Genomic DNA, 25,634 nt, shown 5'->3' on the forward strand with positions numbered 1-25,634 from the left:
AGAGGGGCACAAGACGGGAATTATATGTGAGGGACACAGGGTTACAGGGGGGGGCGAGGGCATTAGTTTTATATGTGGGGGCACAGGACAGAGGGAATTATGTGTGGGCACAGGACAGGGGGCATTAATACGTGTGTGGCAGTATTATATTCAGAGGGTACAGTGTGTGGTAGTATTATATTCAAAGAGACCAGTGTGTGGTAGTATGATATTCAGAGGGTACAGTGTGTGGTAGTATATTCAGAGGGTACAGTATGTGGTAGTATTATATTCAGAGGGTACAGTGTGTGGCAGTATTATGTTCAGAGGGTACAGTGTGTGGTAGTATATTCAGAGGGTACAGTGTGTGGCAGTATTATATTCAAAGAGACCAGTGTGTGGTAGTATGATATTCAGAGGGTACAGTGTGTGGTAATATATTCAGAGGGTACAGTATGTGGTAGTATTATATTCAGAGGGTACAGTGTGTGGCAGTATTATGTTCAGAGGGTACAGTGTGTGGTAGTATATTCAGAGGGTACAGTGTGTGGCAGTATTATATTCAAAGAGATCAGTGTGTGGTAGTATTATATTCAGAGGGTACAGTGTGTGGTAGTATTATATTCAAAGAGACCAGTGTGTGGTAGTATTATATTCAGAGGGTATAGTGTGTGGTAGTATTATATTCAGTGGGTACAGTGTGTGGTGGTATTATATTCAGAGGGTATCACTCTAACGCTCTCCTTTGGATTCTTCCTGCCTCTGCTCCTTTTCTTTCCCCTCTCCTGGGCCCTATGGCGTTTTCAAAATATGTGTGGGGTTACTGCTCTGTCAAATTTAAACTACTGTCTCCCTCTTCCCCTCTTCGATCTTTCCTTTATCATCCTAGTTTTTCCCCCGGCCGGACTTCTCTTATGGTGAGGGCAGTGCCGTAGCTATAGAGGTCGCAAGGGTCGCAACCGCGACCGGGCCCCCCTGCCACTTCACTATACTATGCTACAGCAAGAGGTCCCGGGCCCGCCACTGCCAGCAAGTTGCTCGGGCCTGCCGCTGCAAGTCGCTCTGACCTCCGGCTTGCATTCATTGTGCCGGCCTGGCATCCCCAGTCCGTTTGCATGAGAGCTTGAAATACCTTTCACTGCTGTGCAGAGGCTCCTCCCCCAGCTTACGAGCAGTGCGCGGCCGTACAGGTACAGTGGACGCGTAATGACGTTTCCAAAATCACAGTAAGGGTGTGTCACTACGCTCTACATCATTACGCGGCCACCGTATCTGTATGGCCGCGCACCACTCGTCATCTGGGGGAGGAGCCTCTGCCTAGCTTCCAAGTATCTCAACTCCAATGCAAATGGACCGGGGACCGGAGTATTGAATGAAAGCCAGAGGCGGTACAACTTTAGCTTTTGCCTCCGACTCCTACAGCAGCAGCATATTCCTCGTCCTTGATGAAAAGTGGTGCACTGCTGGATGCAGCTACATGGTAAGTGAAGGGGACTGTCTATTGGGGGGGGGTCTAATCTGAGGGGGGGTGATATGAGATTGGGGGTCTAATCTGAGGGGGGGAATGATGTGAGATTTGGGGTCCAGAGGAGGGGGGGGGGATGATATGAGATTTGGGGTCCAGAGGAGGGGGGGGGGATGATATGAGATTTGGGGTCCAGAGGAGGGGGGGGGGATGATATGAGATTTGGGGTCCAGAGGAGGGGGGGTGATATGAGATTTGGGGTCCAGAGGAGGGGGGGAATGATATGAGATTTGGGGTCCAGAGGAGGGGGGGGGATGATATGAGATTTGGGGTCCAGAGGAGGGGGGGGGGAATTATATGAGATTTGGGGTCCAGAGGAGGGGGGGATGATATGAGATTTGGGGTCCAGAGGAGGGGGGGGATGATATGAGATTTGGGGTCCAGAGGAGGGGGGGATGATATGAAATTTGGGGTCCAGAGGAGGGGGGGGGGTGATATGAGATTTGGGGTCCAGAGGAGGGGGGGTGATATGAAATTTGGGGTCAAGAGGAGGGGGGGGGGAATGATATGAGATTTGGGGTCCAGAGGAGGGGGGGAATGATATGAGATTTGGGGTCCAGAGGAGATGGGGGGAATGATATGAGATTTGGGGTCCAGAGGAGGGGGGGGGGTGATATGAGATTTGGGGTCCAGAGGAGGGGGGGGGGAATGATATGAGATTTGGGGTCCAGAGGAGGGGGGGAATGATATGATATTTGGGGTCCAGAGGAGGGGGGGGGAATGATATGAGATTTGGGGTCCAGAGGAGGGGGGGGGATGATATGAGATTTGGGGTCCAGAGGAGGGGGGGGGGAATGATATGAGATTTGGGGTCCAGAGGAGGCGGGGGGGGGGGATGATATGAGATTTGGGGTCCAGAGGAGGCGGGGGGGGGGATGATATGAGATTTGGGGTCCAGAGGAGGGGTGGGGGGATGATATGAAATTTGGGGTCCAGAGCAGGGGTGGGGGGATGATATGAGATTTGCGGTCCAGAGGAGGAGGGGGGGGATGATATGAGATTTGGGGTCCAGAGGAGGGGGTGGGATGATATGAGATTTGGGGTCCTTGGTGTACCTTGGTGTTACCTGAATAAAGTATTCTATTTTACGGGAAGCAGCGCTGTACAATTTCTTTCCTTGCTACACAACCACAGGTGTGGTCCGCACCAGTCCGTGCACTGCTGGACAAAGGAGGTGAGCTGAGTATTCGTTCACAGCTTTTATTATATGTATGTATGTATGATGTGTGGGAGGGTACAGCATATAGCATGGTTATTTTTGAAGGTTTATAAAGGTGACAACATTATATTCAGGGGGTACAGTATTTAGCAGCATAATAATGATTATTGTCTTCATACAGAGGATGAGGATCTACTGACAAAGTGAGGAGCCTATGATGTCCGGGTGTCAGACTCTGCAGAGAAGATGGAGCGGGAAGACGTCCTGACATCTGGACCAGATGAAGAAGGAAAGAAAAGATAACAGAGAAGACGTCACTCAGGTCACTGATATCATTGTGTATCAGCTGGAGTCACTTGTAAGTTCCGCAGTGATGATGGGTGACGATGTACCCTAATCTATGGCTCTCCAGCTGTTGAAAAACTACAACTCCTATAATGCCTGAGGCTCTCCAGACATGATGGGAGTTATAGCTTTACAACAGCTGATTGTGATTGGTGGGGATCCCAGCAGTTGGATCCCCATCAGAAAAAATGGGATTCTTATTCTTCAATGCCTGTTTTGTCTGTCTGGCCCTGCCTGTTAGTCACTTCTATAGTTGTGTATTCTCCTGAATGTGTCCCATGCAGTATCTTTGTGCAGCCGAGTAAGGGGTCGTCCGGGATTGGGGAAGAGGGTCGTCAGGTGGTAGGGGGGCCCATGGCAATTTTTCGCACCGTGGTTTCTAGGTACGCCCCTGGGTGAGGGAATGGGGATCTAGAGGCCTTTTTTGCTGGGCGGATGTGGTTGATCCCTTGTCGCGAACTCTCTTGCCTTTTTCTCAGTTGCAGTCTCGTTGGGATCTCCCCTCGTCTGAGCATTTTCATTATTCACAGCTACAACATGTTATGTCCTCCACACTCGGTTCCCTTGTGGTGTCCTTGCCTACGGGCTTTGAAAGGCTGTGTCCTGGTGGACCTCAGGCGAGGGGTCTTCTCTCCGATATTTACTCTTTGCTTATCCAACCTATGGGGGGTGTCCAGGTATCCCACCGATATATGTCTCGTTGGGAGGAAGCGCTTAATATGGCTATCACCCTTCCTCAGTGGAAAATAATATGGGAGCGGGCCTCTAGGGCATCCATATGTACTGCTTATAAGGAGACTCAATACGAACTGATTATGGGTTGGTACCATACCCCAGAGTTATTGAATAGGCTGAATCCCGATATCTCCCCCCAGTGCTGGCGGTGTGTGGTGGGTTTGGGTACGTTGTTTCATATTTTTTGGTCTTGCCCTCTTATCACAGGATATTGGGAGTTCGCTTACTTTCTAATGTTTTTGGAGTATCGGTCCCTCCTAACCCTCAGGTCTATCTTTTGCACCTCTCACACTCTGCTCTACCCAAGAGGCTGTTTAAACTGGATATGCACATATTCTTGGCGGCTAAGACCTTAGTTGCTAAATACTTGAAGAGGACTCTTCCTCCCTCTGAGTCAGACCTACTCTCCCGTATAAGTGAAATACGCTCTTTAGAATATCTCACAGCCTCTTTGAATAATACTATCCCCACCTTCCTTTCAGTTTGGGAACCGTGGGACCGTTTCTCTGACAGGCAACCTCCTTGAGGCGATACCGAAAACTTTCCCAACCCCTCCCCCCCCCCCCTCCCCTCCATATCCTTTCCTCCTCTTTCTTCCTTACTTCTCCCCTATTGTGTTTGTGCTTTGTTGTCTCTGTCTCCTTCTGTCTTATGTTTGTCTCCTCTCTTGGTCCTTCATGTTGTAGAGTTTACAGTTCTCTCCTTTGAGTAATTCACTATATGACTTCTTATTTTATGTACATTTGCTCCGGTTTGATGGTTTGTCTGAAGTTGGGGCTAGTCGTTCTGATGTACAACTGTTTTATATGCCCTGGTCTCTTTTTTGGATTGTCATTTACCCCTGCTGTGCTGGGCTGCGTCCCGGACTCTGATTTGCTTAAGTTTTGTGGAACTCCTGTTTGCTTTTGTGAAAATCTTTCATTAAAATTACAGTTAAAAAAAAAAATATTCAGAGGGTACAGTGCGTGGGGGTATTATATTCAGAGGGTACAGTGTGTGGTGGCATTTTATTCAGAGGGTTCAGTGTGTGTGGCAGTATTATGTTCAGAGGTTACAGTGTGTGGTAGTAGATTCAGAGGGTACAGTGTGTGGCAGTATTATATTCAGAGGGTACAGTGTGTGGCAGTATTATGTTCAGAGGGTACAGTGTGTGGAAGTATTATATTCTAGAGCTGGGCGGTATGACCAAAAATGTGTATCATGGTATTTTTGTTAATTATGGCAGTATTAAATGGTATTTACCCCCCCACCCCCCTCATCATCATGTGACCCGTGGGCGCTGCTTCTCTCCTCCACTCCCATCCCCCCCCTCTGGTTTATCAGCCCAGCGCTGCGTTGTCCCCCACAAAGAGAAGAGAAGCAGAACAGCGCCCGCGGGTCACAGATGTGGGGACAGCTCGCTGCGGCTGATAATTAATTAATTCGAGGGGGAGGGACCCAACCGGTATTGCGGTATAGGAAAAATTTATATCGTGCAGGAAAAAAAATTCTGTATTCTGTATTCGGTATGAACCGGTATACCGCCTAGCACTATTATATTCAGTGGGTACAGTGTGTGGTAGTATTATATTCAGAGGGTACAGTGTGTGATAGTATTATATTCAGAGGGTACGGTGTGCAGTATTATATTCAGAGGGTACAGTGTGTAGCTGTATTATATTCAGAGAGGGCAGTGTGCAGCAGGATTATAATGATTATTGTTTTTATATAAAGGATTAGAATGCGCTGACATAGTGAGGAGCCATCTGGGTGTCACGTTCTGCAGAGAGAGGATTTTGCTGGATGAAGTCCTGGTGGTCTGTACCAGCAGAATTACATAAGGAAAGACTAAAGAGAAGATGTCACCTGTAGTCACTGATATCATTGTGTATTCTCCTCACTATAGAGAAGACGTCATCTGTAGTCACTGATATCATTGTGTATTCTCCTCACTATAGGGAAGACGTCACCTGTAGTCACTGATATCATTGTGTGTTCTTCTCACTATAGAGAAGACGTCACCTATAATCACTGATATCATTGTGTATTCTCCTCACTATAGAGAAGACGTCCCCTGTAGTCACTGATATCATTGTGTATTTTCCTCATTATAGAGAAGACGTCACCTGTAGTCACTGATATCATTGTGTATTCTCCTGGCTGTCCTATCGGAGCTTGTAGTCACTTGTGAGTTCTGCAGTTATGATGGGTGAAACAACAACTCCCAGCATAACCTCACCACTGCTTAGTTCACACTGTTCTGCAGAGAGAGGATTGCTTTATGAAGTCCTGGTGGTCTGTACCAGTTGAATTTGATAAGGAAAGACTAAAGAGAAGAGACGTTTAAGGGGGGGATATGATAAACGTATATAAGTATATTAATGGCCCATACAAAAAATATGGAGAAAAACTGTTCCAGGTTAAACCCCCCAAAGGACGAGGGGGCACTCCCTCCGTCTGGAGAAGAAAAAGTTTAGTCTCAAGGGGCGACACGCCTTCTTTACCGTGAGGACTGTGAATTTATGGAACGGTCTACCTCAGGAACTGGTCACAGCAGGAACAATTAACAGCTTTAAAACAGGATTAGATACATTCCTGGAACAAAATAACATTAATGCTTATGAAGAAATATAAAATCCCATCCCTTCCCCAATATCGCGCCACACCCCTACCCCTTAATTCCCTGGTTGAACTTGATGGACATATGTCTTTTTTCGACCGTACTAACTATGTAAGATGTCACCTGTAGTCACTGATATCATTGTGTATTCTCCTCACTATAGGGAAGACGTCACCTGTAATCACTGATATCATTGTGTGTTCTTCTCACTATAGAGAAGTCACCTGTAGTCACTGATATCATTGTTTATTGTCCTCACTATAGAGAAGACATCACCTGTAGTCACTGATATCATTGTGTATTCTCCTCACTATAGAGAAGACGTCACCTGTAGTCACTGGTATCACTGTGTATTCTCCTCACTATAGAGAAGATGTCACCTGTAGTCACTGATATCATTGTGTTTTCTTCTCACTATAGAGAAGACGTCACCTGTTGTCACTGATATCATTGTGTAGTCTCCTCACTATAGAGAAGACGTCATATATTCTATTAATTTATGTGATTCTATATTAAAGAAATCTCTATTTTGTGTTGCCCTATCTGTGTGTCTTATTTGTACAAACCAAAATTCTTTGCTTGCCTCCAAAACTTGGTGATCCTTTAACACCTCAAAAGGGATCAACCTTCCTTGTGAGTAAATTTGAGTAAGATATTTAATTCCTTTTCGTCTCCAAAAGTGACTACCTATCCCTTTATTAAACTCCCCTTCACCCCAATAATTTTTTTAATTTCCCTCCATACCTTAAAGTACAATTGAACCAGTGGATAATGTGCTAGTATTTTTTGGGGTTGAGCTTCCATTAACTCAAAAATATTATCATATAAACCATTCCTGAGATCTACCATATATGACAAAATGGGATTCTTCCTCCATTCTTTTATCTCTTGGATTTTTGTGGCCAAAAAATAGAACCAAAAGTTAGGCAGCCCCCAACCTCCTTTCCCTTCTGGAAGGGTGACATCCGAGTATTTTATCTTTACCCGGCCTCTTCCCCATATTCATTTATTTATTGCTTCTTCCAGGCCTTTGAACCATCGTCGGGGTATCCACCCTGGTGCTGCCCGTACTACATATAAAACTTGGTGTAGAATTACCATTTTAACCAACGCCACTCTATCTGCCTGTGCAAAAGGGAGGCTACTCCACACTTTAACTTTCCTCTCTATTTTTTTTAAGGGGTTTTAGGTTGAATTCTTCATATGCCTTTTTTTCAGTAGATATTTCCAATCCTAGATATTTCAATGATTCACCTGGTCCTACTATATAAACTTCACATACTGATATTACGCTTATTCCAATTAACCTCCATCCCTGAAACACTACCAAAGTTTTTAACCTGGTTAATTACAATTGGGAACATTTTCTCAGGGTTGTCCAAGTACAACAGCAAGTCATCTGCGTATAATGAGACTTTATTATTCCCTCCACCTATTCCGAACCCTTTAATTTGGGGGGATGTTCTTAAGACCTCTGCCAGTGGCTCTATAAACATTATGAACAAGAGGGGGGAAAGAGGACACCCCTGTCTTGTCCCCGTCGACAAGACAAGGGGATCTGTTAAGTTTCCATTAATTATAATATGTGCTTTGGGATCTTTATGAAGTAGTTTTATCCAGTGCACTATGTTTGGCCCTAATCCAAATTTTTCCAGCACTTGCCAAAGAAACCTCCATTCTACTCTGTCAAACGCCTTGGTGGCGTACAATGACAGTGGAACGGAGTGGGTCGCCTTCCATTTGAACACTTGCCATAACACAAGTTAAATTATCAGAAATCAATTTCCCCTGTAAGTAATTGTTTGTCTAGGTTCACGCCACATTTTTTGTCTCTGTTACAGTCCGTATTTATTTTACTGAATGTAAAAACATAGTCAACCAGGGGTGCATTCACATCTTGTTTTGCGAAACTGGCAGCCGTATCCCTGGCATGGTGTGATGCGGTTTTCAGCACCCTTAGGGTCATGCGTAACGGATCCACAGCGTATTTTAGGCTCCTTTCACACTGCCGTTAGTGTCTGGCAGTGTGACGGACATTAGAAGATAGCAGGAGGAAAATTTGTGCTTGAGACGTCTTTTTCTCTTGCTATCTTCCTGCGGAATAACAGCCACAATAACGGATGTCAGAGAATACAATTCAAGTGAATGGTATTCTCTGTGCCCTTTATGCCTCCCATTGGGCTCCGTCACACTTAACGGCCATTAAAGGCAGAAAAAAAAAAAGAGGGAGCCTTAACGGCTGTTTGTGGTGGAGCCCACCCTAGAGTGTGCGTCCTGCTGTGCCCGTGTGTCCACCCGATGTATGTGAGTAAGGCTAGGTTCACACAGCCGCTTGCATATGACCTGTTAAGGGTTTGATCGGCTCTTTTTTTTAAATTTTTTTTTAACCAATCTGACCCTGAAACGGGTCGGGTGCAAACGACTACTACCAGGTCATGACGGACCCCATTTACTGCATTATATAGAACTTGCATGAATTATATAGAACTTGCATTTACTTGCATGGGGTCCATCTGTGAAATTACGGACCAGGCCTAAACTGCGCTCAGGCCTACCTAGCCTCAGCGTTATCTGCAACTTTCTAATACATATAGGGGGGTATTAATCAAGAGTGGTGTAGGTGAACGTCTTTTTACCCTTTTATTTCATATGGTGGAAACTGCGTACCTGCACCGAATTTATTACATGATGCAGGGCATGTGATAAATCTGGTGCTGATCACATTTCTAACTTCAGTACACCACTTTGTATGGTGCCGCTCTGCAACTCTTTGGGGGAGATTTATGAAAACCTGTCCAGAGGAAAAGTTGCTGAGTTGCCCATAGTAACCAATCAGATCGCTTCTTTCTTTTTTTCAGAGGCCTTTTCAAAAATAAAAGAAGCAATCTGATGAGTTGCCCATAGCAACCAATCAGATTGCTTCTTTTATTTTTGAAAAGGCCTCTGAAAAAAAGAAAGAAGCGATCTGATTGGTTGCTATGGGCAACTCAGCAACTTTTCCTCTGGACAGGTTTTGATAAATCTCCATCTTTGTGTGACTTTTAATCCCGTGCGAATTTTTAGGAATGCTGTTTGCAGTCAGTTTAGTAACCTAAGTCAGGGCAGGCATAGATTTGCGCCTAAGTTAGCTCATTTGCGACAAAAGATGCGACAAACCGAAAAGTCGCACATCATGAATTCCTTACCTCTAGAGATGAGCGAAGTTACAGTGATTCGATTTGTCACGAACTTCTCGACTTGGCGGTTGCAGACTTTAGACTGCATAAATTAGTTCAGCTTTCAGGTTCTCCAGTGGGCTGGAAAAGGTGGATACAGTCCTAGGAGAGAGTCTCCTAGGACTGTATCCACTTTTCCAGCCCAACGGAGCACCTGAAAGCTGAACTAATTTATGCAGTCTAAAGTCTGCAACTGCCGAGTCGAGAAGTTTGTGACAAATCGAATCACTGTATTTTCGCTCATCTCTACTTACCACTGCATGATATTAACTGAAATCATGACTTAGAATGTTCTTTTAGAAAAACCTTCTAAAACAAAAGTCTCAATGAAAAGTTTCAAAACAGCATCTGAGACAAACTGTGAGACAAATGTACACCACAAAACCAGGGTAAAACCAATGATAAATTCCCCCCATAGGGTATGTGCTTTAATAACTTTTTGTAGTCAAGACTTCTGTTGCTCTCTGTGGATGGAAACTTTTTCACCAATAGTATTGTTTTATTAAAGCGCATAAAAAAATGTTTCATGCTGTATTCACACAATCAGGCTTTTAATTGCAATTATTGAGTACAATGCAAAAAAAAAGTGGATCAGAAAAAAAAAGGCTCTTCATGTTTCTGACTTTGAACTCAATTCTGATACAAATCTGAACATGTGAACACAGCCTTACAGTGGGGATCAAAAGTTTGGGCACCCCAGATAAAAATTTGTATTAACCCCTTAACGACCAAGGACGTATATTTACGTCCTTGGCCGGCTCCCGCGATATAATGCAGGGTCACACGGTTACCCGCATCATATCGGGTCGGTCTTCATGTATCTGAAGCTGGGGCTAATAGCGCGCGGCAGTGATCGCGGTGCCGCGCTCTATTAACCCTTTAGACGCAGCGTTCAAAGTTGAATGCCGTGTCTAAAACGAAAGTGGAAGCTGCCCGGCTGCTCAGTGGGGCTGATCGGGACCACTGCAGTGAAAATGCGGTGTCCTGATCAGCTGGGACACGAGTGGAGGTCCCACTTTCCTCCGGTGTGTCCCTTCGGCGATTGATTGCTCCAAGCCTGAGATGCAGGCTTGAGCAATCGACCGCCGATACCTCTGATCAATGCAAAGCTATGGCTTTGCAGTGAGCAGGGTATAAGATCAGTGTGTGCAGTGTTGTAGGTCCCTATGGGAGCTATAACACTGCAAAAAAAAGTGTAAAAAAAAATTAATAAATGTCATTTAACCCTTTCCCTAATAAAAGTTTGAATCATCCCCCTTTTCCCATAAAAAAATAAATAAATAAAAATGTGGCATTCCCCCTTGCGTAAATGTCCGAACTATAAAAATATATCATTAATTAAACCGCACGATCAATGGCGTACGCGCAAAAAAATTCCAAAATAACGTATTTTTGGTCACTTTTTATATCATGAAAAAATTTATAAAAAGCGATCAAAAAGTCCGATCAATACAAAAATGGTACAGCTAAAAACTTATGATCATGGCGCAAAAAGTTAGCCCTCATACCGCCCCATAAGCAGTAAAATAAAAAAGTTATAGGGGTCAGAAGATGACAATTTTAAACGTATACATTTTTCTGCATGTAGTTATGATTTTTTACAGTATGACAAAATCAAACCTATATAAGTAGGGTATCATTTTAATCGTATGGACCTACAGAATAAAGATAAGGTGTCATTTTTACCGAAAAAGGTACTGCGTAGAAAAGGAAGCCCCCAAAAATTACAAAATGGCGTTTTTTCTTCAATTTTGTCGCACAATGATTTTTTTCCCCATTTCGCCATGGATTTTTGGGTAAAATTACTAATGTCATTCCAAAGTAGAATTGGTGGCGCAAAAAATAAGCCATCATATGGATTTTTAGGTGCAAAATTGAAAGGGTTATGAATTTAAAAAAGTGAGGAAGAAAAAACGAAAGTGCAAAAAACGAAAAACCCTTGGTCCTTAAGGGGTTAATGTGCATAAAGAAGCCAAGGAAAGATGGAAAAATCTCCAAAAGGCATCAAATTATAGATAAGACATTCTTATAATATATCAACAAAAGTTAGATTTTATTTTCATCATTTCCACTTTCAAAATAACAGAAAACAAAAAATGGTCTGCAAAAGTTTGGGCACCCTGCAGAGTTAATATCTTGTATCCTTTGGCAAGTATCACAGCTTGTAAACACTTTTTGTAGCCAGCCAAGAGTCTTTCAATTCTTGTTTGAGGTATCTTTGCCCATTCTTCCTTACAAAAGTCTTCCAGTTCTTTGAGATTTCTGGGCTGTCTGTCATGCACTGCTCTTTTATGGTCTATCCATAGATTTTCAATTATGTTGAGGTCAGGAGATTGTGAATGCCATGGCAAAAACCTTCAGTTTACGCCTCTTGATGTAATCCCCCGTGGATTTCGAGGTGTGTTTATTATTATTATCCATTTGTAGAAGCCATCCTCTCTTCAACTTCAGTTTTTTCACAGATGGCTTCAAGTTAGCATCCAAAATTTGCTGAAATTTTATTGAATCCTTTTTCCTTCTACTCGTGAGATGTTCCCTGTGCCACTGGCTGCAATACAACCCCAAAGCATGATTCATCCACCCCCATGCTTAACAGTTGGACAGAGGTTCTTTTCATTAAATTCTGTTCCCCTTCTTCTCCAAACATACCTTTGCACATTCCGGCCAAAAAGTTAAATTTTAACCTCATCAGTCTACAGAACTTATTTACAAAATGCATCAGGCTTGTCTATATGTTCATTTGCAAAGTTCAAACACTGATTTTTGTGGTGAGGACATAGAAGAGGTTTTCTTCTGATGACTTCCATGAAGACCATATTTGTACAAGTATCTCTTTATAGTGGAATAGTGTACCACAACTCCAGTGTCTGCAAGATCTTTCTAGAGGGATTGTGCAGTCAAACATGGGTTTTGAATTGTTTTTCTCACAATCCTGCGAGCTGTTCTGTCTGATATTTTCTTGGTCTTCCAGATCTTGCTTCAACTGCCACTGTTCCTGATGACTGCCATTTCTTAATTACATGAACAGAATTACTCTGAACAGAGGATATTGACATTTGAAAAAATGTTGCTATCTTCTTATAGCCTTCTCCAGCTTTGTGAGCGTCAACTATTTTCAGTTTCAGATTTCTAGACAGTTGCTTAGAAGAACGCATGGTGCTGATTGTTGGGGCAAGGTCAGATGAGTCTGGGAATTTAAAGCCTTTGAGATTGACATCACCTGGTCTTCCCAGATGATGACTGAGTTCAATCCATGACACTGGCAGGTCTCAGCTTTGCAAAGGGGGCAGTGCATGCTAGAAATTCTGCAGGGTGCCCAAACTTTTGCAGACACCATTTTTTTGTTTTCTGTTATTTTGAAAGTGTAAATGATGGAAATAAAATCTAACTTTTGTTGACATATTATAAGAATGTCTAATCTGTAATTTGATGCCTTTTGGAGATTTTTCCATCTTTCCTTTGGCTTCTTTATGCACATTAGTACAAATTTTTACCTGGGGTGCCCAAACTTATGATCTCCACTGTATGTCAGCAGATCATGATCAGACTGTTTGTTTTAGGGTAGGGTCACACTGAACGGATCCGCTGATGACCTGACCCTAAATTGTGCCTCCAGCTGTTCCCCCCCCCCCATGTGCTGCTCGCGCCGCAATGCGCCGCTCCGAGCAGCCACAGAGGGACCTGCGAGTCATTGCACGCATGCGCAGTGTACTCACTCATCGTGGCCGCTCTGCGATGTCTGTGAGTACATTGTGAGTACGCACAGTGACTCACAAGCCTATGTGGCTGCTCGGAGCGGTGCATTGCCGTTGCGAGCAGCACACAGGGGGGAACAGCTGGAGGCACAATTTAGGGTCTGGTCATCGGTGGATCCGTAGCTTAAAATACGCTCTGGATCCATCCCATGTGACCCTACCCATAAGCTCATTTTGCTTTCGGACTTGTGCAGTGGAAAAGTTGACCAGTTGTCCATAGCAAGCAATCAGATTGCTTCTTTCATTTGTGAAATGGCCTCTCAAAAATGAAAGAAGCAATCTGATTGGTTGCTATGGGCAACTGGTCAACTTTTCCTCTACACAGGTTTTGATACATCTCCCCCTATATTTCCCAAGAGGAAAAATACGTTGTCATACCTCCGACCTTTTAGTGAGTGCAAAGAGGGACAAGCCATAGCCCCAAACAATGCCCTAACCACGCCCGCGGCCACACTCCTAATTGCACCTTTAGCCATGCCCACACAGTCTCTCTTCTCAGTGTACAGTCCTGGAGGAGGACCTGCTATACACAGATGACAGACTGACAACAACGGCCATTATTACAATGACAGACCGTATAAGAGATTACAGTGCAGTTACATCAGTAGACTCACAGGTGACCTATTCTTTGATCACAGTTGCTCACTTACCTTTTTGTTCTCCATTTACAGTGGGGCAAAAAAGTATTTAGTCAGCCACCAATTGTGCAAGTTCTCCCACTTAAAAAGATGAGAGAGGCCTGTAATTTTTATCATAGGTATACCTCAACTATGAGAGACATAATGAGAAAAATCCATAAAATCACATTGTCTGATTTTTAAAGAATTTATTAGCAAATTATGGTGGAAAATAAGTATTTTCAAAACTCTTGAAAAACGTCTGGAGCATTGCAGAGACCAAAAAGCATTACGAGATACTCAAAATGTCCGTCATGAGTATTGAAGGCCGTTTTCCATTCATCTCCCGTGCGGATACAAATGAGGTTATACGCTCCACATAAGTCCAACTTGGAGAAGACGTAGACGGTCAAAAAGTTCAGAGATGAGAGGTAGAGGGTAACGGTTCTTGACCGTGATTTTGTTAAGTCCCCTGTAGTCAATGCATGGAAGGAGTGAGCCAGCAGGAGAAGAGGACTTACGAATAAATCCCTTTTGGAGATTCTCCTGGATATACTCAGCCATGGCTTTGGTCTCAGGAACCGAAAGAGGGTATATCCTTCCAAGAGGAGGAGTGGTACCAGGCAGAAGATCAATAGGGCAATCGTAAGGATGATGTGGAGGCAGAGATTCAGCCTGTTTCTTGCAGAAAACGTCTGAGAAATATTGGTAAGGTGGTGGCAGGCCAGGCAAAGGAGGAGGACGAGAACCAATTTTAGACTGAACTGATTGGATGCAAAGATTTTGACAGGATTGTCCCCAACGAATAATCTCTCCAGTTCTCCAATCCAGTTGCGGAGAATGGTGTTGCAGCCAAGGAATGCCAAGAAGAATCTCTGAAGTACAGAGTGGCAGAACATAGAATTCAATCTTTTCTTTATGCAATACACCCACTTGCATGACAAGAGATTCAGTACGGAAGTGAACCATACAGTCCAGATTTTGTCCATTAACAGAGAAGATGAACAAGGGCTTGGCAAGGCGAGTGACAGGAAGATGATACTTGTGGACCAAAGAAGCATCAATAAAGTCACCTGCTGATCCTGAATCCAAAAATGCTGTAGCTCTGAAGAAAAACTTGGCAAAAGCGAAGACTTTTATACTGAAATAGTTAAGCAAGGAGAGGTGGTATTCACACCTAGGGATGCCTCTCCTAGGTGCAAGCGTTTTCCCAGATACTGTGGACAAACAGAACAGTCTTTGAGGAAGTGTTCGGGGCTAGCACAATACATGCACAAATTCTCACTGCATCATCGTGATCTCTCCTGTTGAGTAAGACGGGAATGACCGACTTGCATAGCCTCTGGCATGAGGCGCAGGAAACTGTAGAGGTGAACGTTGAAACACGGGTGCCAGGCGATGATATCTCAGTGTTCGGGCTGGTGCCATCTCTAAGCGCAATTCCTTCTGCCTGTCAGCAAAACGCACATCAATACGTGTGGCCAGGTGGATAAGTTCAGTCAGAGAAGAAGGAGGATCACGTGCAGCAAGGACATCTTTAATCCTGCTAGCTAGTCCTTTTTTGAATATGGCACACAAGGCCTCATCATTCCATGCTAGTTCTGAGGCTAGAGTGCGGAATTGAACTTCGTATTCATCAACGGAAGAATTCCCTTGACATAGGTTCAAAAAAGCCGACAGAAGAGACACGTGCGGGTTCCTCAAAGACACAGCGAAATTCTGCCAGAAAAGCTGTTAAGTTGGAAGCTACTGGATCACCTTGGTCCCAAAGGGGTGTAGCCCAGCCCAGGCCTTTGCCAGACAGTAGGCTAATGACAAAGGCCACCTTTGCACGTTCTGTCAGAAACAGTTCAGACATGAGCTCCAAGTGCATGGTGCACTGTGTAATGAAGCCTCTGCATGGCTTGGAATCCCATCATACTTGGAAGGTAATGGCAGGCATTGCTGGGAGCCAGAAGACACTGCAGGAGCTGGTGGTGGGAGTGGGCCAGGTTGCTGTACCTGCTGCTGTTTTAAGGCCAAAAGCTGTTGCATCATGTTGAACCACGGTGGATGTGGATCCGCTGGACCTGTGTGGCAGATGACTCGGACTGTACCAAGTAGCGGAGTCTAAGGTGCCACTGGTTTTCACCAGAGCCCGCCGCAAAGCGAGATGGACTTGCTGCGGCAGGCGGCACCCAGGTCGCTACCCCTGGCACGGCTCGACCACACAGGTGGCTGAGCAGATGCGAGGCACAGGAAGAATAAGGCAGCTCGTTGTCTGGATAGCTGAAGGTCAGGGCAGGTGGCATGGTTGCGTAGTCAGGACATAGCAGGAGGTCAATAGGCAGGAGGCAGAGAAGCAAGGTCGGGTCACAAAGCGAAGGATCAGATACACGGCAAGGCATAAACAGGAATGCTTTCTCTCAGGCTCAAGGCAAGAAAGGTCCGGCAGAGGAGGGTGGAGGAATATATAAAAGAGCCACAGGTGAATCACACTAATGAGCGCACTGGCCCTTTAAATCTTAAAGCTCCGGCGTACGCGCGCCCTAGGGGACGGGGACACGCTCGCCGGAGCAGTGAGGCAGAGGCTGGGGCAGGAGAAGCACCAGGTGAGTGACGAACTGGGGCTCGCATGCGGGCACGTCCCGTGATGCAAATCCCAGCCCCGCCGGCAGCAGCAGGTAACGAGACCATGCGCTCACGTAGTGCTGGGCGGTATACCGGTTCATACCGAATACCGAAATTTTTGTCCTGCACGATATGAATTTTTTCCATACCGCAATGCCGGTTGGGCCCTTCTGGAATGAATGAATTATCAACCCAGCACTGCGCTGTCCCCATCGGGGAACTAATCACATGTCACCCACAAGCGCTGCCCTCCTGTACTGTATGCTGTATCCCTATGCCTGGCTGCATAAGATAAACAAAATAAATTTTAACTCACATTCCCCCGTTTGTCCGGTACCGGCCTCACCTGCTTCTTGGGTACGGGAACGTCAGAGAGCTGTCAGCCTATCACTGGCCGCAGCGATGTTCTACCTTGGCCGGTGATAGGTTGAGCGCACTGTCATGTAAGAAGCCGGATGCCCCTGCTGTTCTTGATGAATGCAGGACATTGCACCTGTGTAGTGTAACCATGGTGACCGTACTAAGAATATACCACTGAATGTGCAGGGAGGGAGATGGAGGTATGGCTGTTTGGTCTATGTTTATGTGTGATTGTCTGTATGAAGCAGGGTTGAGTGTGTGTGTGTGTGTGTATGTACCATAGTTGAGTGTGTTAGTGTGTGTGTATCTAGCAGAGTGGAGTGTGTGTGTATGTAGCAGAGCCAAGTGTGTGTATGCAGCAGAGTTGAGTGTGTTATGTGTGTATGTAGCAGAGCTGAGTGTGTGTATGTAGCAGAGCTGAGTGTGTGAATGTGTGTATGTAGCAGTGCAGAGTCTGTGAGTGTATATGTAGAAGAGTTGAGTATGTGATTGTGTGTATGGAGCAGAGTTGAGTGTGTGTATGTAGCATAGCCGAGTGTGTGTATACAGCAGAGTTGAGTGTGTTATGTGTGTGTATGTAGCTGAGTGTGTGATTGTGTGTATGTAGCAGAGCGGAGTGTGTATGTAGCAGTGCTGAGTGTGTGTATGTAGAAGAACTGAATTTGTGAATGTATGTATGTAGCAGAGCTGAGTGTGTGTATGCAGCAGAGTTGAGTGTGTATGTAGCAGTGCTGAGTGTGTGTATGTAGCAGAGCTAAGTGTGTGAGTGTGTATATGTAGCAGAGTTGAGTATGTCTATGTAGCATAGCGGAGTGAGTGTATGCAGCATAGTTAAGTGTGTGATTGTGTGTATGTAGCAGAGTCAGCCTATCACCGGCGGCAGCGATGTTCCGCCTCGGCCGGTGATAGGTTGAGTGCACTGTCATGTAAGAAGCCGGCTTCTTACATGACAGTGTGTTCAACCTATCACCGGCCAAGGCGGAACATCGCTGCGGCCATTGATAGGCTGACGGCTCTCCGACGTTCCCGTCCCCAGGAAGCAGGTGAGGCCGGTACCAGACCAACGGGGGAAGGTGAGTTAAAGTTTATTTTGTTTATCTTTTGCAGCCCGGACATAGGGATACAGCATACAGTACAGAGTTCCAGCGCCGGCGGCCCGCATGTATATTAGAGTTAAACGAACTTTTGAAAAGTTCGGTTTGCCGGACTCGCCGAACTTTTTGGAAATCGCGAGTTCGACTCAAACGGGCAGGGCACGACACTGATGAGGAAAATCCTGAAAATGGGCTGCCCATGGAAAAGGCCTGGCTGTTAGACAGTTGGGAGGGATCTGGTGGATCACCAGTAGCAGCAGCAGCATTTTTTTTCTCCAGTTGTGGGGCGTCTCGACTATCCCACGTGGTCTTGTGATGACTCACAATATGCCTATGTAGAGACATAGTTCATACATAGTTCATTCGGACCCTGACCATGACTTACTTTCTGTTTGCAGAGAGGACATATTGCCACGTTCGCTGCATCATCTCTCTATCTTTCTTATCAATAACTATCCCTAGCTCTTCTGTCTTTCTTCCTCTTTCTCTCTCCCTGTCACTCTCTGTCCAGCAATTTTGGCGCTCTGCATTACGGTTTGACAGGTGATGTCACTGTCCTGTTATCTGTGTAAAGATGCCCTCCCTCTTGCTGTGTCCTAATGGCCTTTGTTCTGATGGACACAGTAAGCAGCAAATCACATGATAAACCTGAGTTATCATGTGATATGCTGATATTCCTGTCATAATCTCACAGCCCTCTGCCCACCCTGCATGTTCCGCCTGCCAAAAAACCATGCTTTTACAGTTTTTTGTGCTAGTTGACGGCTTGCGCCAGTAAAAGCTAGAGTGGTCGCCGAGGTGCAAAAATCATAAAGTTCAGGTCGAGTCCGGGTTCGCCAAATTTGGCTCACTCATCTCTAATGTATATATACTAGAGAGACACAAGAAGGGCTTGGCACCAAGGTGATTATTATTGAATCTGTATATGTGCTGTGAGTGGTGGAAGACAATTGTGAATAGAAAAGGTAACGTAGCACTCACCCTACAGATGGTTTTAAGTGTGATTATCAAGCATTATTATGATTATGATTATTGTGATTATTTTGCGTTATCAAGCAGGTTTTGACAGCGAAACGTAGCCTTTGCTGCTCCCCCGGGCTCTTGGCTACGGTGTTTCGTTCTTCATTTCCTGATGTTTTTCTGCAGCCTGTGATGTTTCAATAAAGATTTTTCACTTGAAACTGTCTGGAGGGTGGGTGCTACGTTACCTTTTCTATATACCACCAGATTGCTACATGTGCCCACTACCCCACTTCATGGGTTGTCCTTGCCAACCCTTTGAGTAGACTGACAGCCCGGTGCTCTGTGATGGTGCTCTCACTGGTTCTGTGAATTTGACACAGAACTAGGGATCACCGTGACCTGCACATTTAAGATTTTAGGTGGAGATAGACCCATTATTGCGCATATATTAATCATCAGCTTTGTGCAATGGAGGTGGGACCCGGCAAGGAGAAAGAGAAGCTGGGTATGCTAGGTCTCATTTCCATTGCGCAAAGCCATTGATTAACATATGAGCAATGCAAGCTAATAATGGGTCTATCTCTGGAACCAAACTGCGTATCCGGGAAAGTTATAGCTCATTTTCATCCGAGTGAACTAGCTGTCAGTTTTGCCTTACCCCCTTAAGGACTCAGCCCATTTGGGCCTTAAGAACTCAGACAATTTTATTTTTACGTTTTTGTTTTTACCTCCACGCCTTCAAAAAATCATTACTCTTTTATATTTTCATCTACAGACTAGTATGAGTGCTTGTTTTTTGCGCGACCAGTTGTCCAATGTAATGCCATCAGTCACTTTACCATAAAATGTATGACGCAACCAAAAAAATACTATTTGTGTGGGGAAATTAAAAAGAAAACCGCAATTTTGCAAATTTCTGAAAGTTTTGTTTTCACGCCGTACAATTTACGGTAAAAATGACATGTGTTCTTTATTCTTTGGGTCAATACGATTAAAAAGATACCTATGATAACATACTTTTCTATTACAGTTGCGCTTAAAAAAATCGCTAACTTTTTAACCAAATTAGTACGTTTAAAATCCCCCTATTTTGAAGACCTATAACTTTTTCATTTTTCCGTAAAAGCGGCGGTATGAGGGCTCATTTTTTGGATAGTTTGGATATTTACGCATGTGGCGATACTAAATATGTATATAAAATATTTTTACACTTTTTGGGGGTGTAATAGGGAGAATGGGACAATTTACGTTTTTATTGGGGGAGGGGGTTTAAAAATTTTTTTTTTTAACTTTTTTTTTAAACTTTATTTACTTTTGTTTTTACACTTTAATAGTCCCCATAGGGGACTATTTATAGCAATCATTTGATTGCTAATACTGTTCAGTGCTATGCATAGGACATAGCACTGATCAGTATTATCGGTCATCTTCTGCTCTGGTCTGCTCGATCGCAGACCAGAGCAGAAGACCCGTAGAAGGCAGCGGAGGCAGGTGAGGGGACCTCCATCTGCCATTCTGGATGATCGGATCGCCGCGGCAGCGCTGTGGGCGATCCGATCATCCATTTTAGTGACCACGATGCTGCAGATGCCGTGATCTGTATTGATCATGGTATCTGGGGGGTTAATGGCGGACATCCACGCGATCGCGGATGTCCGCCATTACCGGCGCATCCCTGGCTGCTATCAGCAGCCAGGACCTGCCGCGCATGACCTGAGCATCGCTTCGATTATGCATAGGACGTAAATGTACGTCCTGGTGCGTTAAGTAACAGCTCACCAGGAAGTACATTTACGTCCGGTGTCATTAAGGGGATAACCTGTTAAGGACCATGGACGTACACGTACGTCCTAGCTCCCTGGTACTTAAGGACCAAGAATGTACGCCTACGTCATGGAGAATTTCGGTCCGCACCGCGCGCCGGGCGGGGTCCGGACCGGGGTGACTGCTGATATCGATCAGCAGGCACCTGGGCAAATGCCCAGGGGGGTCATCAGACCCCCCCATGTCGGCAACTTACACTCTGAGTCACAATATATAAGTAACAATAACCAATAATTTCTGTAAAAGGCGCAAGTTTCCACTGATTGATACAGGTTTGGGTAATGTTTCTGGCGTATTTCACTGTCGATTGTGTACATATAAATGTTACCTGCTGGTGGTAGGAGCTCTGTGTCCTTATATAACTGCACTTAATCTAACACTTTCTTTCTTAGTCTCTTGCCAGAAAAGTCTGGAATGTATAAAACGTCTGGAGAACACATTCTATAAGCTTTGATATAGGCCAATGTGCCAGATGGGGTACTATTTCGTGACATACTTACTTGTGGACCATTTGGCGGTGATATCTAGTAAAGCTAAATCATATTGTTTCATTTATGTAACGTTCAACAATTGTAAATTAATAAGGCCAACTGAGGTTTCTGACCATTAAGACAACTATGTGATATAAACAATACTTTGACATATGTACGGATAATAATCTTTCTTTGCTTATACAGGGTTTTAAAAGTGAATTTTCATATTTCAATTGTTGTACATTTTATAGGTACAGTAGACATATTCATTACATCATTATATGAATCTACAGAAAATTGATGAAAAAGAATTATGGTTAAATAGAACCTTATGCCTTAAATCAGTATCAGACTGGGGTACCTTGGGCACACCAGAAGAAATTATTTTTCAATTGATACATAATATGGTCATGTTTCCATTGTCAGGGACATAGTCATAGGGGGTGCAGAAGAAGCAGTGGGCCTCGGGCTCTGTTGACTTGAAGGTGAGGTCAAATGTTTTTCTGCTCCATTAGAAGACCCATATTATAAATCGGACGCTGATACAGAATTTGCATTCAATCCCAGATATTTCATGTTACCTCTAACCATTAGTACTACAGATTAATCTTGGTTCTAATCCCAGCCTTGTTCCTGGATCATGCCTCTGCTGTCACTCCATGAATTGCTAATCCAGTATTTGTTGTTCTGCCCCTTAACCTTGACTCCATTACTTACTGCACTCCTATCTCATTCTCGGTCTGTTGCATTCGAGATTAAGGGTCTATTCACACGTACAGTATTCTGCGCAGATTTGATGCGCAGGATTTCAAGCTGTGTTCAGTCATTGAGTTTACATTGAAATCTGCAGCAGAAAATCCTAAGCATCAAATCTGCACAGAATACTATACGTGTGAATAGACCCTTAAAGAGGTTTTGTCAGTAGAAAAAGGACAAGGGTATTTGTTGCACCATTCAGATATGAGATTTAGGAGTCCTGTTCTTGAGATATTGGGGGTCACATCAGCGATGAATCGTTATTATGCATCTCTGGCTCTGCTTTGGTCAGGCTTTTAGCCACCCAGATGATAATTTAAAGGAGTAGTGCAGTGAAAAATAACACCCTCTATCCAAAGGATAGTGCATAAGTTATAGATCGCGGGGGGTCCAACTGCTGGAACCCCCCGCGACCTCCTGAATGGGGCCCTGGCAGTCTTCCTGGAGCGGCTGTTCCGACCCCCGCAGAAAGCTGCAGCTGAAACGCCCCCTCCTTCAAGCAGACTGCTGGGTCCCCGGTCAGGAGATCGCACGGGTCCAACCCTATAACTTATCTCCTATCCTTTGGATAGGGGATAAGATATTTTTCACTACACTACTCCTTTAAGTATTTATTACAAAATGTTATGCTTGGTGTAAAATTGCATGAAGATGCCCATGAGTGTAATTACAGGGTGTTTGTCTTAAAAGTTGGGAAAAGTTTCCTTAAAAAAGGTTCTTCAAAATCGTTAATTTTAGGTAACCAGCAGTTTACCTCATACAGCATTGTGGCTGGTCTGCATCATGGTTTAACCTGCCTGTGTACCAGTATCTAGTGAGTATGGACTTTTTTTGTGATTTGAATAAATGTTGATCTCATTTTTTGTGATGTTTTTATAATGTTTGTGTAGGGACACGCAAGACATTGAAGAGATACAATAGAGCTGGGCGGTATGACCTAAAATGTGTATCACGGTATTTTTGTAAATGATGGTGGTTCCATGGTATATAACGGTATTTAACCCACCCCCCCTCACCATCATGAGGCCTGTGGGCGCTGCTTCTTTCTGTTCTATTTCTACTTTTTTTTTTTTCCAATTTAAAGATTTTATAGAATTTTTCAAAAAGCAAGAGTACAACACATAATAAGAACATGTGTTAAGAACAATAATGAAGGTCAGGTAATAATAACATATCTGGTCGCATCAAACTCAACATCCCACAGTATCACTTAAATGAGACATTTTCGTAGCGTGGCGTGGGTGCGGCTTAATGGAACTCTATGGGCAACCACACTATTTCTACTTTTTATGAGATAGGCGCATCCTGAAACCTGGCATCCAAATGACAAGGGAAATTTAGCAATCCCCATTGACCATTCCTGTCCCTGTCTCACAAAACCTAAAGGACAACTAAAGCAGCTAGTATATGGACTTACTGGCCATACTGCATGATGTCTCTTTCAGTGATCTACCAATGCACAGTTTTCTAAAAACTTAATATACATAGTGTACCTGTCGTCAACAAAAACTTTTTATATAATGTAGATAATAACCTTATATGTATATTTGTAATATACATTGGTTAAAAATTGTGTATATTTATGGGTGAAAAAATGCTCTCCCTGCAACTATTGCCTGTAAGGAGTCCAAATACAGGAAGTGTAGGCAGGAGAATCAGGGCTCTGTGCAGGCTCCTGGAATGTCAATCATCCTCATGTGTGGGCCTGTAGCAAGTCACAGAGCCTCACTGCACAGAGCTCCGCTTGTCCTCACTGCACAGAGCCCTGCTTGTCCACCCTCACTTCCTATATTTGGACTCCTCATAGAGACACATAGGCAATAGCTCCAGAGACAAAAATATACACATTTTTAACCAATGTATATTACAAACATACATATAATGGTATATTTTCTACGTTATATAAAAAGTTTTTGTTGATGACAGGTGCACTTTAAAAAAGCAAACATTCTATATACCATATATATTATACTTCCTTATATTCATGGCATACATTACTTCTATTACATAACTTTCATAGAATGTGAAATAATTTGCAGATTGTAAAGAGAGATGCATCATGTATTTTCACTGCTACACAATCCATGGGTAAATTCAGAGGATTTTTGCGTGGGCCTTGTAATTTCAACATTCAGACAGATAGACATCATTAGGAAAAATAGAAACTTGATGCCTTCAACCTCTGTCCACTGCACATTTCCCACGCTTGGGGAGGAAGAAGAGTTATTTCTGTAAAATGAGATTCCAGAAGATTCCGCACCCTTTGGCCTCATAGGAAAGTTAAAAGTTACACTGAAACAGTGCTTTAAAGGGGTACTCCGAGGAACTGAACTCATCAGACACTTATACCCTATCCACAGCATAGAGGATAAGCTTAGAATACATAAAGTAGCATTTGTTTAAAGGGGTACTCCAGGGAACTTAACTTATCCCCTATCCACAAACCTGTATATTTCCACGGTAATAAATCCTTTGTGGCCTTATCCTGCAGTCATTTTCCTATCCACTGGTCCTCTTTTTCTTACTAATATTCATACAGTAGTTTAGCGAGAAGTAAAGGATACAAATATGGCGATATGACTACAATATTAGATTACGCAGGGTGTAGCTGTTGTCTGTTACCATGAAATATAAAGGCCTGTAAAGGTGCTGTAGACACAAAATACAAGAAAAAAAAAATACAAGAAAAGTATACCAGTTCCCTTATTCTCAGGATGAAGGAACTTGGACCCTCACCAGATAAAGTTGTTATGGTCACAGAAGGTGGTGGATCCTCTGGGCTTGTGTGGATGATGACGGGAGCCGTGCCAGGGAGCAGAGCCTGCTGCAAAGCGTGATGGTCTTGCTGCGGCAGGCGGCACCCAGGTCTCTACCCCTGGCACAACTCGTCCACACAGGTAGCTGGAAGGTGGGGTGGCACAGAAGGAGACTGGCAGGACGTGGCAAGATGGCAGCAGGTCAGGGCAGGAACACAGGTGCAAGGTAGGAGGGTAGTATTATGGATATGAAAATGACATACATTTTATTTGCTATATTTGTGATCCTAGACCAAGAAAGTCACATCGGTTTAGACAAAGGAAAGATGGAGTCTCTTACCTGGGGTCTCCTAGTCATGTTCAAAGGGGGCCAATAGGTGGGCTTTTGTAACATTAGACAAAGACCACCTGTGGGTGGGCTAAGGGGCGGAGAAAACATAATAAAAGCCCATTGAAAGGGGCCAAGCTCACTCTTTCTCTTCCTGGGCTGCATACCAACACACCTTTCCATTCAACTTCCTGTTGGGCCTGAATCCTGAAACAAAGGACTGCAGCCTTGCCCCATGCCTGGCATTTTTTCATCATACTTGCTGTAAATGGTTCCCCGAAGCTAAGTATTTCAGTATTATATTCTTTGTGTGTTACATATATATATATATATATATATATATATATATATATAAACGAGAACTCCGTTGGATACATACTCTGAATGCACTCCGCCCACATGGGCTTAATGTAGAATTTACAGTCACCTCCGGTATTTTAAATGTATCTGGTTAAGACTTCGGCAGTATCTGTTACCTGTTTTAAACATCTAGTGGTACAATGTCTAACATACTACAAGCTGATTTTAATTATGTTTTTAT

At 44.0% G+C, this 25,634-nt stretch overlaps 1 long non-coding RNA gene across 3 annotated transcripts in view; it reads left to right on the forward strand.

The window, feature by feature from the left end:
* The first annotated feature begins 1,209 nt into the window (after nt 1-1,209).
* Nucleotides 1,210-25,634, forward strand: part of LOC130361419 (uncharacterized) — a 33,046-nt gene continuing 8,621 nt past the window's right edge. Inside the window, exons 1-3 of one of the 3 annotated variants that reach the window (XR_008890998.1) lie at nt 1,210-1,459; nt 2,639-3,021; nt 22,748-22,823. This is a non-coding gene — a long non-coding RNA (uncharacterized LOC130361419). Of the gene's footprint in view, nt 1,460-2,501; nt 3,022-22,747; nt 22,824-25,634 lie in introns of those variants that run through there. The other 2 variants (XR_008890997.1, XR_008890996.1) reach the window with 2 other exon arrangements.

This window comes from Hyla sarda, chromosome 3 (assembly GCF_029499605.1).
Source record: "Hyla sarda isolate aHylSar1 chromosome 3, aHylSar1.hap1, whole genome shotgun sequence".
Lineage (NCBI taxonomy): Eukaryota > Metazoa > Chordata > Amphibia > Anura > Hylidae > Hyla > Hyla sarda.